Source organism: Ursus maritimus, unplaced genomic scaffold (assembly GCF_017311325.1).
Source record: "Ursus maritimus isolate PB19 unplaced genomic scaffold, ASM1731132v1 scaffold_17, whole genome shotgun sequence".
Taxonomy (NCBI): domain Eukaryota; kingdom Metazoa; phylum Chordata; class Mammalia; order Carnivora; family Ursidae; genus Ursus; species Ursus maritimus.
In genome coordinates, this window is record NW_024424119.1 from 16,577,594 (window position 1) to 16,593,027 (window position 15,434).

The 15,434-nt window shown below is 34.8% G+C and overlaps 1 pseudogene; it reads right to left on the minus strand.

Annotated features, from left to right (window-relative positions):
* The window catches only part of LOC121103144, a 32,828-nt pseudogene extending 22,535 nt beyond the window's left edge, over positions 1-10,293 (minus strand).
* Positions 10,294-15,434: the final 5,141 nt, after the last annotated feature.

Sequence of the window (15,434 nt, forward strand, 5' to 3'; positions counted from 1 at the left end):
ACATTTGAAAAGGATGTGTATACTGGATTTGTTTAGTGCCTTGTTTTATATATTTCGATTAGGCCATCCTGTTAATGTTATTATTTAAATAGATTTATCCTTCCTGATTTTTTTTCTCTTTGTTCTAGTAGTTACTGAGAAAGTTTATCAAAATATTTTTGTGATTTTTCTGTTTTTACTTTTAATTCTCTCAGCTTTTGCTTTACCATTTTTTGGGCAATGTTATTAGGTATATACATATTTAGAATTTTATATCTTTCTGATGAATTGAACTTTTTATGATTGTTAAACAACTCTCTATTAATGCTTTTTGCCCCAGTAATATAGCCATATAAACTTTGTTTTATTAAAGCATCCATTAATTTTTTTTTCCTATTTCAAATGTTTTATATACCTATTTTCAGGATCCTTTGCAAGCACCATGTAGTTGGGTTTATTCAGTTGTATAATTATTGTCTTTTTGCTGCAACATTTATTGTAATATAACTTAACTACTTTTTCACTTTAAATTTATTATATTACTTACTTTTAATTGTTTTCTTCTCCCTCCCCTTTTCTTTCTTCCTTTCTTTTGATTATTATTTATTATTCCACTTTACCTCTCTGTAAGTTTGGCCATTGTAGACTCTTACTATTGCTTTCAGTTAACCTAGAAACTGAGACCTGCAGATTTGATTTCTCAAGTCTTTTATAATGTTACATTTTTATCTTTTCCCTCTAAATGCAGAGGTCTTAGACTTCATTAGCACCACTTAACTTCTTTCTACCTATGTGCTATCATTGGCAATTTCAATTCCATGACTATTTCAAACCTGCAAAAATCATTGTTTATTTTTAAAATTCACATTTATTTTGATTTAGTGACATTTTAACATTTCTGTTGCTTTCATTACATTCTCAGTCTCTGACCTTTCTGAGCTCTTATCTCTTCTGTCTAGGCAACACCCTTTTACTATCTCCTTGGTTGAACATCTGTCAGAGGGAAGCTCTGCTGAATTAATACAGTTCCTTCTAAAAACCAGTTTTCAAAACCACTGGGCAGTCTTAATGTTGCTTCATTGAAGATGGTTATTTTTTTCCCCTTCCCTATTTGATTTAAAAATTTGCCTTGTTCTTTTCTGCTCTTTTATGTGTTCAGCCACTATTGTCTCAAAACTCCTTCTCCCCTATTATCTTATGTTTTCTGTCTGAGATTCCACTTACAAATTTGGTTGGCTTTATTTTTCTCTTCTTTGGGTCAGTAAACTTTTTCTGTAAGTGGCCATGGAATATTTATTTTAGGCTTTGTGGGCTACATATAGTGTCTGTTACAGAAACAGGCCACAAGTCAGATTTGGCCTGTGGGCTATAATTTGCCAACATTCCAACTTCTGATGCATACTGTTGTTTCTTACTCTTGATTGCTATTCTTTCATAAATTGTGCCTTTGGTGTTGTATCTAAAAAGTCATTGCTATATTCAAGATCATCTAGGTTTTCTTCTATGTTACATTCTAGGAGTTCAAGAGTTTTGCATTTTATATTTAGGTCTTTGATTCATTTTGAGTTAATCTTTGTGAAGAATGTAAGGTCGTGTAGGTTTTTCTTTTCTTTCCTTGCCCCTCCCTCCCTCCCTCCCTCCCTCCCTCCCTTCCTCCCTCCCTCCCTCTCTCCCTCCCTCCCTCCCTCCTGCCCCTTTTTTTCTCTTTCTTTTCTTTTCTTTCTTTTCTCTTTTCTTATCATGTAATCAATCGTAATGCTTTGTGTACATTTTGAAGTTATAAAGCCAACCTCATCTTTCTTACAAATTTTCTTCTCAAAGGCAAATATCACACTAAAAAATTAAAATTTCAGACAGGAAATCAAGTGATTTATATATTTTCTTAAGTTGAATCTTTACAATATAATTTATGCTCTAAGGCAGGATTCTCCAAATGCGGAGACAGGGCAGCAGAGATGAATGAAGTTTTCTAGGACATTACAGGCCTTACAGAGAGTAAGGCACCTCTCTTCCAAAAGCTTGGAAAGCTGGGGCAAGCCTGGAGAGGAAAAAATCCTCATGGCCCTCCAAAAAAAGGATGATTGCTAGGCAGTAGAGCAATTTGAAAAGCTCGTCCTTAAGCTATAAAACAGAAGAGATTGCTTGAATCTCATCATTGCTCAGATTTCAATTTCTGCTGAAGACAAAGAAAAAGTCTCATGTTTCCCTCAAATCATCCTAAGCCGGTGATGATCAGAATTGAATAAAGTTGCAACAAAGCCCAGACCCAGCTGAACTCAGGTCATATGGACTCAGCATCCTAAACCTAGTGGCCTTTTTTCTGGAGGTAAACATTATGTACTTGAGTTTTTACTGCTCTTACCATCTGATAAATGTTGAAAAGTTACTTAGGCATTTGGGATCTTGTGAGGGTAAATCTATCAGTTTGAGGGCCTTTGAATGTTAGAGTATTCCATTCTTCATCACTTAAGTACAAGGTGAAAGAAGGATATAAGGCTGAATAGGCTCAAGGAAGAATGGCTTCGTCTGAGGGAAAATTGCTGAGGTTTAATTGTGTTGATTGGCATCCATTGTAGAATTTTTGAAGATGAAAAAATGTAACTGTACCAATTCAGTTAGCTACTGCTGCCTAGCAAACAACACCTAAACTGAATAGCTTAAACACACACACACACACACACACACACACACACACACAAACAACTCATTGTTTAGCCCGCAAATCTATGCATTGGCTCAGTTCACTGGTTCTCCTGGGCTCTCTGGGACTTATATCTCTGGGTTCAGTTTCAGTTTTAGTAGAGAGGCTTCTGTTGTTGAGAGTTGACTGAATTTTGCTTGGAATGACAAGCTGGGGCCTGGAGAATGGTTTACATGGCTCTCTTCTCATCCATCAGGCTTGCGTATGCGTATTTTATGGTGACTGGGCAGGTCTCTGAAAGAACTAGAAACTGCAAGGCTGCCTGAGGCTAGAAAATGTCAGTTTCACTATTTTCTATTGGATAAAACAAATCACAAGGCAAGTCTGCATTAAATGGTTAGGGAAATGGAACTCACCTCTTGATGGGAGTGACTACGAAATAACATTGCAGTGAGCTGGGGAGGTGATTTGTTGGCAGTAGAACCATTATGTTTTTGATAATCCAGGAAAAAGAAAAAGAGTTCCTGAACCAAGGAAGTGACAGTGTTACGTGAAAGAGGAGAGCATACTCTTTATATGTGGAATACGTATAGAGTACATGTACCTGCAGCATGGTTTCTTTTTGACCTCTTCCATGTCTATTCCTTTTTTTAAGTTGTGATTATTGTACAATACATGGCTGCTATTAAAAAATATGTTTAGAAGTACATGTATTTTCTGGCTAAGTACCACTGGACATTCTATAGAGAGAATTTGGAGTTAGATGTCAGCAATGCACAACTTTATGAATTTTTCTCAGAGCCCAGTGCTGTTATTGAACAACAAAAACAAAGCTTCTTCCCCCAAAAGCTGAATGCTCTGTGTTACAGTATAAGCTATGCCATCCTGTTTTATTTCGATAATATATAGTTCAGAAAAATAACATGTATTGTCTGAAAAGCTCTATTACTATAGGACATTATTTGGTTACATTTGGAGCCACAATTTTCTTTCTGTATTATAGATGATAAATAGATTGGCATTTTAAGTGTTTTTATTGCTTATTTTTCTGCCTGAACTTCTATATTTTTACAGTCATCATTGGGTGAAATGTAAACTAATTAGAAATTTGACTTTATATAAGAAAGTCAAGAAGTAACATAGGAACTCTGGAATCTGACTTTATTGATGAAGAAAAACACGTTAGAAAACAAAGAAATACCAGTGCTAACACTGCCCAAATGTGATGAGAAAACTGCCACTGGAATGTCTCTCAGATATCATGTAATGAAATTCTTTGTCATCAGTATATGAATAAGGAATGCTTGTTCTGAAGCAAAATCTTGTACTTCTTCCACTCTTAACAGGCAACCTTGAGAAATATTGAATCTTCAAAATATTCAATATTGAATGCTGAATCTTGAACTAAGCATGTAATTTCATACTGTTTTAAACTGAGACTCTGTCATTTTAACGTGACTGTGATATTTAATGACCTATGTCCTTTCTATTGCTCCTTTAAAAAAACATCCATTATAATTAACATACAGTGTTATATTCATTTCAGGTGTACAATATAGTAATTGAACAATTCTATACACTACTCAGCGCTCATCACAATAAATGTACTCTTAATCCCCTTCACCCATTTTACCCATCATCCCCAACTCCCCTTTGGTAACCATTTGTTTGTTCTCTATGGTTAGAGACATGAAATCTGTAGTTTACTTTAGGTAGTATGGACGTTTTATTTTTTATTCGTATTTTGTTCTTAAATGAGGTCAGTAGTATATGTTTCTCTGATTTGCAGTGAGGAGATTATATATATATATATATATAATCTATCTATTAGTTTCAAGTTTTAAATTCCAGTTAGTTAACATACAGTGTAATATTAGTTTCAGGAGTAGAATTTAGTGATTCATCACTTACAACACCCAGTGCTCATCACAACAAGTGTCCTCCTTAATACCCATCACCCATTGGATCCATCCCCTCACCACTAATTCCTCCAGCAATTCTCACTTTGTTCTCTATAGTTAAGAGTCTATTTTATGGTTTGCTTTTCTCATTTTCCCCCCATGTTCATCTGTTTCGTTTCTTAAGTTCCATATATGAGTGAAATTTTATGGTGTTTGTCTTTCTCTGACTGACTTATTTTGCTTAGCATAATACATTCTAGCTCCTTCCATGTCATTGCAAATGGCAAGATTTCATTCATTTTTGTGTCTGAGTAATAGTCTCTTGTGTGTGTGTGTGTGTGTGTGTGTGTGTGCACGCGCACGCGCCTGTGTGTGTGTATATGTATAAACCTACCACAACTTCTTACCCATTCGTCAGTGGATGGACATTTAGGTTCTTTCCATATTTTGGCTATTGTTGATAATGCTAGAATAAACATCAGGGTGCATTTATTCCTTCAAATTAGTATTTTTGTATTCTTCAGGTAAATGTCTACTAGTGCAATTGCTGTATTATAGGGTAGTTCTATTTTTAACTTTTTGAGGAACCTCCATACTGTTTTCCAGAGTAGCTGCACCCTTTTGCATTCCCACCACATCTGTTGTTTCTTATGTTGTTGGTTTTAGTCTTTCTGACAGGTATGAGGTAGATATCTCATTGTAGTTTTGATTTACATTTTCCTGATGATTAGTGATGTAGAGCATCTTTTCATGTGTCTGTTCTATCTGTATGTCTTCTTTGGAAGAATGTCTATTTGAGTATTATGGACATTTTAGCAATACCTGATCTTAAAATCCATGAGCATAAACTATCTTTCCATTTCTTTGCATCATCTTCAATTTCTTTCATCAATGTTTTAAAGTTTTCAGAGTTCAGTTCTCCTGGGTTCAGTTCATTCCTAGGTATTTTATTACTTTTGATGCAATTTTAAATGAGATTGTTTTCTCAGTTTCTCTTTCTGCTACTTCATTATTAGTGTATAGAAATGTAATGGATTTTCATATAGTTTTATATCTATTGCCCTTCCTGAATTAATTTATCAGTTCTAGTAGTTTTTGGGTGGAGTCTTGAGTTTTCTGTATATACCATCGTGTCATCTGTAATTAGTGGAAATTTCATTCTTCCTTACCAGTTTGGGTTTTATTTCTTTTTCTTGTCTGATCACTGTGGCTAGGACTTCTAGTACTATGTTTAATGGAAGTGGTGAGAACAGATGTTCATATCTTGTTCCTGATATTAGGGGAAAAGCTCTTGGTTTTTTACCACGGAGTATGGTGTTCATTGTGGGTTTTTCATATAAAGCCCTTAGTATGTTGAGGTATGTTCCCTCTAGGCCTGTTTTGTTGAGGGTTTTTATCATGAATTGATGTTGTGCTTTGTTAAATGCTTTTTCTTCATGTATTGAAATGCTCATATAGTTTTTAGCCTTTCTTTTATTGATGTGATATATTAAATTGATTGATTTGCAAGTACTGAACAGCCATGCTTCCCATGAATAAATCCCACTTGATTGTGGTGAATGCTTTTTTTAATGCATTGTTGGGTTCAGCTTGCTAATATTTTGTTGAGAATTTTTGCATCTACATTTATCAGAGACATTGGCCTGTAGTGCACTCTCTCTCTCTCTCTCTCTCTCTCTCTCTTTTTTCTTTATTTGAGTGTCTTTATCTGGTTTTGGTATCAGGGTACTACCGGCCTCATAGAATGAATTTGGAAGCTTTCCTTCTTCTTTTTGGAATAGTTTGAGAAGAAAAAGTATTAACTTCTCTTTAAATATTTGGTAAAATTCCCTGGCAAAGCCATCTGATCCTGGACATTGTTTGTTGGGAGTTTTTTGATGACTGATTCAACTTAATTACTGGTAATCAGTCTGTTCAATTTTTCTACTTCTTCTTCAGTTTTGGTAAGATATGTTTCTATGAATTTATACACTTCTGTGTTGTCCAATTTGTTGGCATGTAATTTTTCATACTATTCTTTTATAATCCTTTATATTTCTGTGATATTGGTTATTTCTTCTCTTTCATGTCTGCTTTTGTTTGAGGCTTCTCTCTTTTTTTTCTGTTTGTTTGTTATCGTTAGCTGGTTGGTTGGTTTTGTCTGGCTAAAAGTTTATCAATTTTGTTGATCTTTTCAAAGAACCAGCTCCCAGTTTAATTGATCTGTTTAATTAATTATTTTATTTTCTATTTTGTTTACTTCTGCTCTAATCTTTGTTATTTCCTTCCTTCCACTGGCTTTGGGTTTTGTTTGTTCTCCTTTGTCCTACTTCCTTTAGGTATAAGGTTGTTTGAGGTTTTGTGTTTGTTTGTTTATTTCTTGAGGTAGGCCTGTATTGCTATAAACTTCCCTCTTAGAACAGCTTTAGCTGCATCTCCAACATTTTGGACTGCTGTGTTTTCATTTTCATTTGTCTCCATATATTTTTTTTGATTTCATCTTTGATTTCTACATTGACCCCTTCATTGTTTAGTAGCCTGTTATTTAACCCCATGTATTTGTGTTCTTTCCAGACTTTTTCTTGTGGTTAATTTTTAGTTTCATAGCATTGGGGTCAGAAAAGGTGCATTGTATGAAGGACTTCAGTCTTTTTTATTAATGTTCCATATTCACTTGAAAAGATATGTGTATTCTGTTTTGAGATGGTATGTTCTGAATATATCTCTTAGATCCATCTAGTCCAATGTATCATTCAAAGCCACTCTTTCCTTGTTGATTTTCTGTTTGGATGATTTATCCTTTGATGGAGATGGAATGTGAAAGTCCCCTGTTATTATTGCATTACTATCAATAACTTCCTTCATGTTTTTTTATTAGGGTGTTTTTTTATTTGGGTGCTCCCATGTTGGGTGCATAAATATTTACAGTTGTTCTATGTTCTTGTTGGATTGTTCCCTTCATGATTATATAGTGTTCTTATTTTTCTCTTGTTACAGTCTTTGTTTTAAAGTCTATTTTGTCTGATATAAGTATTCCTACCTTGGATTTCTTTTTATTTCTGTTTGCATGATAAGTGTTTTTCTATCCCTTCACTTTCAATCTGCATGTGTCTTTAGGTCTGAAATGAGTCTCTTGTAGGCAGCATCTAAATGGGTCTTGTGTTTTTATCCATTCTGTCATCCTGTCTTGGTTGGAGTGTCTAGTTCATTTACTTTTAAAGCAAGTATGGATAGGGATGTATTTATTGCCATTTTGTTACTTGTTTTATGGTTGCTTTTGTAGTTCTTCTCTGTTCCTTTCTTTACTTGCTCTCTTCTCATGGTTTTCTGCCTTTCTTTAGTGATTCATTTCTCTCTTTCTCTATCTCTCTCTCTCTTTTATCTATTAACAATTTTTTATTTGTGATTACCATTAGGTTTATATATAACATCTTATGCATATGGCAGTATATATTAAGTTGATGGTCACTTTCTAAAAGCACTAAATTTTTACTCTTCCCCACCTCCATGTTTTAGGCATATGGTGTCATATTTTAAATTCTTTTATTTTGTGAACCCCTTGACTGATTTTTAGAGAGATACTTAATTTTCTGCTTTTTTGCTCTCTATTTTTCTTACTCCTGCTCATGGTCTTTCCTTTCCACTCAGAGTCCCATTTAACATTTCTTTTAAGGCTGGTTTAGTGGTGATGAATTCTTTTAACTTTTGTTTGGAAAACTATCTCTCCTTCTATTCTCATGATAGCGAGATAGAGTATTCTTGGCTACAGGTCAGTTTTTATGTTTTATTTTGTTTTGTTTTCAACACTTTTAGTACATCATGCCACTTCCATCTGACCTGCAAAGTTTCTGCTGAAAAATCAGTTGACAGCCTTGTTGGGGTTTCTTTTTATATGTAACTGTTTTCTTTTCTCTTGCTGCTTTTAAAATTCTTTCTTTATCATTACTTTTTTTTTTTTTTTTTTTTTTTTTTTTTTTTTTTGCCATTTTAATTACTCTGTGTCTTGGTTTGGACCTCCTTGAGTTGGTTTTCTTGGGGGAGTTCTCTGTGCCTCTTGGATCTGGATTTCTGTTTTCATTCCCAGATTCAGGAAGATTTCAGCTATTATTTCTTCAAATAAATTTTCTTCCCCCTTTTCTCTCTCTTCTCCTTCTGGGATCCCTATAATTTGAATGTTATTACACTTGATGGTCCTGCTGAGTTCCATTAATCTATTTACATTTTATATTATTCTTTTTTCTCTATTCTGTTCAGCTTGATTGCTTTCCATTACTTTGTCCTCCAGGTTGCTGATCTGTTCTTCTGCATCCTCTAGTTCACTACTTATTCCATCTAGTGTATTTTTAATTTCAGTTATTGAGTTCTTAATGTGTTCTTTTTTATATTTTCTGTCTCTTTGCTTAGTCTCACTGATGTCCTCTACCTTTTCTCAAGTCCAGTGAGTATCTTAATGACCATTACTTTAAATTCTGTATCAGGCGTAATACCTATCTGTTTTGTTTAGCCTTCTTACTGTAATTTTTGTCCTGTTCTGTCTTTTGGTACATATTCCTCTGTCTCTTCATTTTATCTAACTCTCTGTGTCCAGTTTCTGTGTGTTAGGAAAGATGGCCCCATCTCCTGCACTTGAAAGTAATGGGCTTATGAAGAAGAGGTCTTATAATGCCCTGCCATACAGTGTCCCCTGTCCACCAGAAACTGGTACTTCAGGGGTTCTACTATGTGTGATGAGTGTGCCCTGCTATTGTGGGTGAGCCACTTTTTTTTTTTTTTTCAGTCTAGTTGTTTACAATGGCTATCTTTGCTTTTGTGGGCAGTAATTCCTTTGGTGTTAGTGGGCCAATCTGGGGACACCTTGGACTTAAGTTGAGTCAGACTATGTATTTGCCAGAGTTGCTGTAGTGCTAAATGGCAGGGTGTTTCCCTGTGTTGTCCCCTGAGAAGCTTTTATTTGTGGGTGGGATCTGTAGTTAGACCAGTTGTCTGCTTCCAGCCCAGTGCTGGGAACTCTGTCTGACTTGTGTGTGTGGTTTTCTTTCCCTCTCTCTGGGCCATGAATCATTTTGAAGTGGTGCTGGTTCCTGTCGGAGCTGCTTACAGCTTGTCAGGTTTGTAGCACTGCTTTGGATGGACTCCTGCCAAGGGCCTGTTGGAGAGTGGGGGTCTATAGGAGAATGCAGGGAGTAGGTGCAAAGTGTCAATAAGGCTTGTGCTTTTCTTCTGTGGGAGGGGATCTGTAGCTGCCTGGGAAAACTTCTGCTGAGGCCAGCTGGGTTTAACCATATAGATCCACAGAACTGTGTGGACCAGAATGCACTATCAGCAAGCTAGATAAGGAGTGTTGGTGCTTTGCTGGTTCCTGTAGTTGTCTGTCCCTGCCTTTAGGTTGGAGGGGAGAGGGAGGGGAAATGGTGCCTGCCAGCTCCTTTGTTCATGGAGAAGTCCCCTAAATATCCTTTCTCCTCCAGTACATGCTCTGAGATTAGTAAATAAATCTTCCTGTATACCCCAGGCGTTTTTCAAATGGTTTCTTCTGTGCTGTATCTCCATGGGTCTTTGTTATGCTGTCTCTTTAAAGGCTGATAATCAGTTTCCTATTACCTGCTGGCTCTGCCAGGGCTGAGTCTGCTGATGTTTAAAGTTCCAGGTGCTAAGCCCCACAGATTGTAAGAACTCACGAAGCCAAGCTCCTCTGGTTTTCAAACCAAATGGGGATTCATCTTCCAAATGCACATTCTCCAGTGTCTTGAGTGCCTGCTGTGGGGTCTGCTCCTTTCTTCTACCCACATCCATGGTGTCCCTCCCTCCTGTGGAGAGTCTCATGGGTCCATTTAGTTTCTGACTGTCTGTGCTTTTTACCCTCCTTGATGTGCCCTCTTCTTTACATTTAGCTGTGGATAGTCTATTCTGCCAGTCTTGTGTCATTTTCTGGGTTATTTACACCGATATGGGTGTTATTTGGTTGTATTCATGTGACAAGATGAGTACAGGATCCTCCTACTCCACCATCTTACCCCTCTGTTGTTCCTTTTTAAAAAAGAATATTTATACTAAAATTAATTCACTTCAATGAATACAATATTTTAAAAAAATAATACAGCTTCCCCTTTTAAATGTAAGATTGACATTGCTGTGGACTGAATGCTGGTGTTCCCCTAAAATTCATATGTTAAAGTCCTGATCCCAAGGTGATAGTAATCTAAGGTAAGGCCTGGGAGGTAATTTGGTTATAAGAGGAATCCTTAAGAGTGGGATTAGTGCCCTTGTAAAAGAGACCTGAGAGAGATGATATCTTTCTCTGCCATGTGAGGATACAGGAGAAAGGTGACTATCCACAAACCAGTAGGGTGGTCGGTCCTTACCATTGAGTATGGTGTCACAAGACATTTTCCAGAACTGTAAAAAACAAAAACAAAAACAAATATTTGTTATTTGAGCCATTCACCCCGTTTGTGGTATTTTGTTACAGCAGCCCATACTGACTAAGACAGACCTGTAATTAAAAGTGCATCTCAAAGGATTTACCTCTCATTTCCTTTCTGAATAGTGACCCTTTTAATAGAAGATTCATTAATTTCATGTCACTTGGAATGAACAGGTGATTAGAAAGGGCTAGTAGCATGTAGAAATATTTTTTTTACTTTGTTTTCATTTTCAAAATTCTAACAGGCTTGGGCTGAGATCAATAAGAACTGCCCACTGCTAAGGTCAGTGTGCCCTAATTAGTTTTGCTACATTGCCACTGTAATTTTGCTTGACATGACATTGAGGGGAGGCTCAGAAGGCAGTCAGCATCTAACAACCATGATGAGTTTTAGTTACACCTAGTGACTGAGTAATTAGCAACAGGATGCACCACTCGAAATGAAAGGAAAGAAAAACTGTGATGCCTTGTCCCTTATAAAAATAACAGTGACTATCCCCTTCCTACTAAAAATTTCTAATTCAGGAAAACCTTTCAATAATAATAATAAAAATCTGCGTCTCTTACTGGTTGTATAGACCCTGGGTTGACTGCAAATTTGAGTAATGATGTGATCTGGTAATTTATCAAGTTCTGTGATATTAAACTCCTTTCTGATTCTATATCAAGATCCATCTTATTTGAGGAATTGGAGAAAACTTTTTTTCATGATAGAGTGAAATTTAGCATCTCTTTAGCGACCATATTTTTATCCAAGGGTCTGTTTAGATAAACATTCTGGGAAATTGAATTTTCATCAAGCATGTATTGAAAGATTTCAGTCAAACCTTTTCCTCAAAGCTGAAGTGAAGACCAACTATTTTAATTTCTTGATAATCTATTTTCCCTTGAAGATATTAGGAAGAATTTACCTAAATTTCAAAATTTGTTCTGATTCTTAGTGATTAATTCACTTCATTAGGTTGATCTATTGAAGTTTATGATTCATAATATTTTAATTTCTTGAGTGTCTACTTTTAAGGATATGAGAACAGGATTTATTTAAATTCTGAAAGGTTTCCTAATTTTTTTCACAAACCCTTCTATTATGGAATTTTAAAAAAATGAGTGAGTTTTCTGTTGAAGTTTAAATGATTTCTCTTGATTCATTGCTCAGATAATCAAAAAAGTCTTTTCATCATTCTTTCTGATAAATTTACACTTGACAGAAGTCTCATCTCTCACCTATTTTTTTTCTCATAGGAATAACAAAATATTTACAGTCATGGGTTTTCCTCAAGGCATCAATGTTTTCATGTGTGCAAATATTGTCCCTATAACTGTAAAGTTGAAATTTTCCCCTTGAATATGTAAAGTACCTGCTGACTCATAATGGTGAGAAATAAAATAATCAGTATTTAATAGTTCCATTTATATTACCACATGGAAGTATAATAACACTTTGCCTGGCTTCATTAAACATGGTCACTTTGTGATACTCTAACTGTAGAGAAACCTGACTTCCTCCATGTGCTGAAAATACATAGATGGTCAGAGCCACTGATTGATTGCCATACTCCTATAATTAATAATTTCAATTAACCAGTGGCCAAACATCTATTTCCTTTTTAAAATCCTGTAGAATGCTTCCATTTTAGTTTCTAACACCAACTGGGGAAAATTTAAGCATCATCTCTAGATAGTTTCTTAAATTATCTATGCAACTGTATTTGATTACTTTATCTTCCTTCAGACCATTGCTCCTATGAGGAAGAAACCATTTTTCACAGAGCAAAAATAGTACAAATTAGCTTGTTCTTTTTTGTCACTAATATTTACTGAAGTATAATTTATATACTATAAAATAAATTAATTATTCAAATTTTTAATTACCCCAAAAGTTTCCCTTATAGTCTTGTTCTCTCACAGTGAATCCTCCCAACCCAGACCAGTCTGCTAACACCACAGATCGTCTTTCTGTCACTTACGTTAGTATCACCTGGTCTTGAATTTTGTATGAAGAAATATATTTAAGATATACCCTTCTGTGTCTGGCATATTTCACTGAGTAATTATTCTGAGATTTATTTGTATTGTTATATGATTTTGTAGTTTACTTTTTTTATATATCCTGCATAGTGTTCCATTGTCTGCATTAACACAATTTATTTCCATTTATTAAGGAGAGCTGGATTGTTTCCTGTTTGCAACTATTATAAATAAATCTGTTAAACCACTCATCTATAAGTCTTTTTCTGAACACATATTTTAATTTCTCTTGTGCAAATACCTAGGAATGAAATTGACTAGTCTTATGATAAGTAAATGTTGAGCTTTATAATAATCTGTCACTATGAGTTCCAAAGTTGTTATACATATTTTATGTTCTCATCATTGATATATGAGGATTCCAGCTGCTCTTCATCAAAACGTGATACTAACATTATTCTTAATTTTAGTCATTCTGATGGATATGAAATGTGTACCACTTTGGTTTAATTTGCATTTTCATGTAATTAATGATAATGAGTACTTTTTAAGTGTTTTTGGCCTTTTGTATATCTGCTTTTTAAATGTGTCCAAGTTAGTTACTCATTTAAAATTGTCTTATTTTTGAGTTGTGGTGGTTCATTTTATGTATTCTCTTTATATATTCTATGTATTTTATATATGTAGTATATATAACACACACATATAATATATATAATTTTCTTATAGTCTCTGCAATTCATTTTCTTCAGAAAATCTTTTGAAAAGCAAAGTTTTAATTTTTATAAATTCCAATTTATAATTTTTTCTTTGTGACTAGTGGGCTCTTTTGGTCCTATCTAGGAAATCTTAGCCTCTGCAATCTTCTTCTGTCTATGATCCATTTTGAGTTAATTTTTTTTTTGTAAGCAAAAATAATGATTTTTAAAAAATACATATCTAGGTTTTTTAGCTCCAGTCTCCTTTGAAATATATTGTTACCTTATCACAATCAATTTACTATATACATGGAATTTATTCTGGTACTGTGTTCTTTTCCACTGATCTACATATCTACCCTTATTCCAATTCACATTGAATTTATGTAGCTCTATAAATAAAAAATCCAATAGTTAGGTTCCTTTAATTTTTTTTTTTTGAAGATTTTTTTTTAAAGATTTTATTTATTTATTTGACAGAGACAGCCAGAGAGAGAGGGAACACAAGCAGGGGGAGTGGGAGAGGAAGAAGCAGGCTCATAGAGGAGGAGCCTGATGTGGGGCTCGATCCCAGAACACCGGGATCACGCCCTGAGCCGAAGGCAGACGCTTAACGACTGCGCCACCCAGGCGCCCCAGGTTCCTTTAATTTTGTTCTATTTTTTCCCCATGATTATTTTGGCTATTTTAGGTCCCTGGCATTTTTATATTCATTTTCACATCAGCTTATCAAATTCTACAAAATGACTTTGTGGATTTGATTGGAATTACCCCAAAACTAGAAAATTTTGGGAGAAAATACCAACTTAATAATATTAAGTTTTCTATTTCAGGTACATGGTACTTCTCACCATTTACTTAGATTATCTTTCATTTCTCTTCTTGAAGTTTTCAATGTATACTTAAATTTATCCTTAAGAATTTCATGTATTTTAGATTTAAAAAATTATTTTCCAACTTTATTTTTAACCAGTGTATACAAATACCATTGAATTTTATATATGAACTTGTATGGTACTGTTTTTCAGTAAATATGGTTAAATAAGTCCTGGGTGATGTAGAAAAGATATTGGGTTTGGAGCCATCGGCCAAGAAAGAATTCTTGAGACATCTTTGGTGCAAAAAGGAGGTTTTATTAAAGCACGGGGACAGGACCCTTGGGCAGAAAGAGCTGCACTGGGATCATGAGGAATGGCTGATTACATACTTTCAAATTGGGAAGGGGTTAAGGATAGCATAAGTCTCTAAGGAATTTTAGAAGTGAGGTTTCCAGGACCTTGAAGGGGCTAGCTTTTGTTAGTAAAAGGTCATTTATTACTGGCTAATATATATATTTTTTGCATCTTTTGCTTCACTGATCTTCCTTTCTTTCTCCTAAAACACACTACCTGTGTGATGTTAAGAAGTGACGTGTCTACTTTGTACTTCAACTTCTCCATCTGTTTATGAGATAAAATGAGATGGTAAGTCTACAGGTGCTTGCTTAACTGTGTTAGAGGGAGGATAAAAAAGGAAATATATGAAGTATATGAATGGAATAGGAATTAAATCATATTCTAGATTTAATTTCTTTTATAATACATATTCCATTCTCTACATGTAAGTTGCAGTATAGAAACAGGTTCATGGAGTAAAATAATGCTGAATGATTTTTAAGTTGACTTGTGCAGGAGTCTATTTATTTATATTTTTCAAAGCATTAAGTAACTACTGCAATAACATGAATGTAGCTATGATTCTTACATATCTTTTGACCTACACAGACCTTACGAAGTATATAGTTTCAGGAGTGGGCATGGGAACATGAGTCTGGACAAGGGCATTCAGTTAATGAGGGATATAAC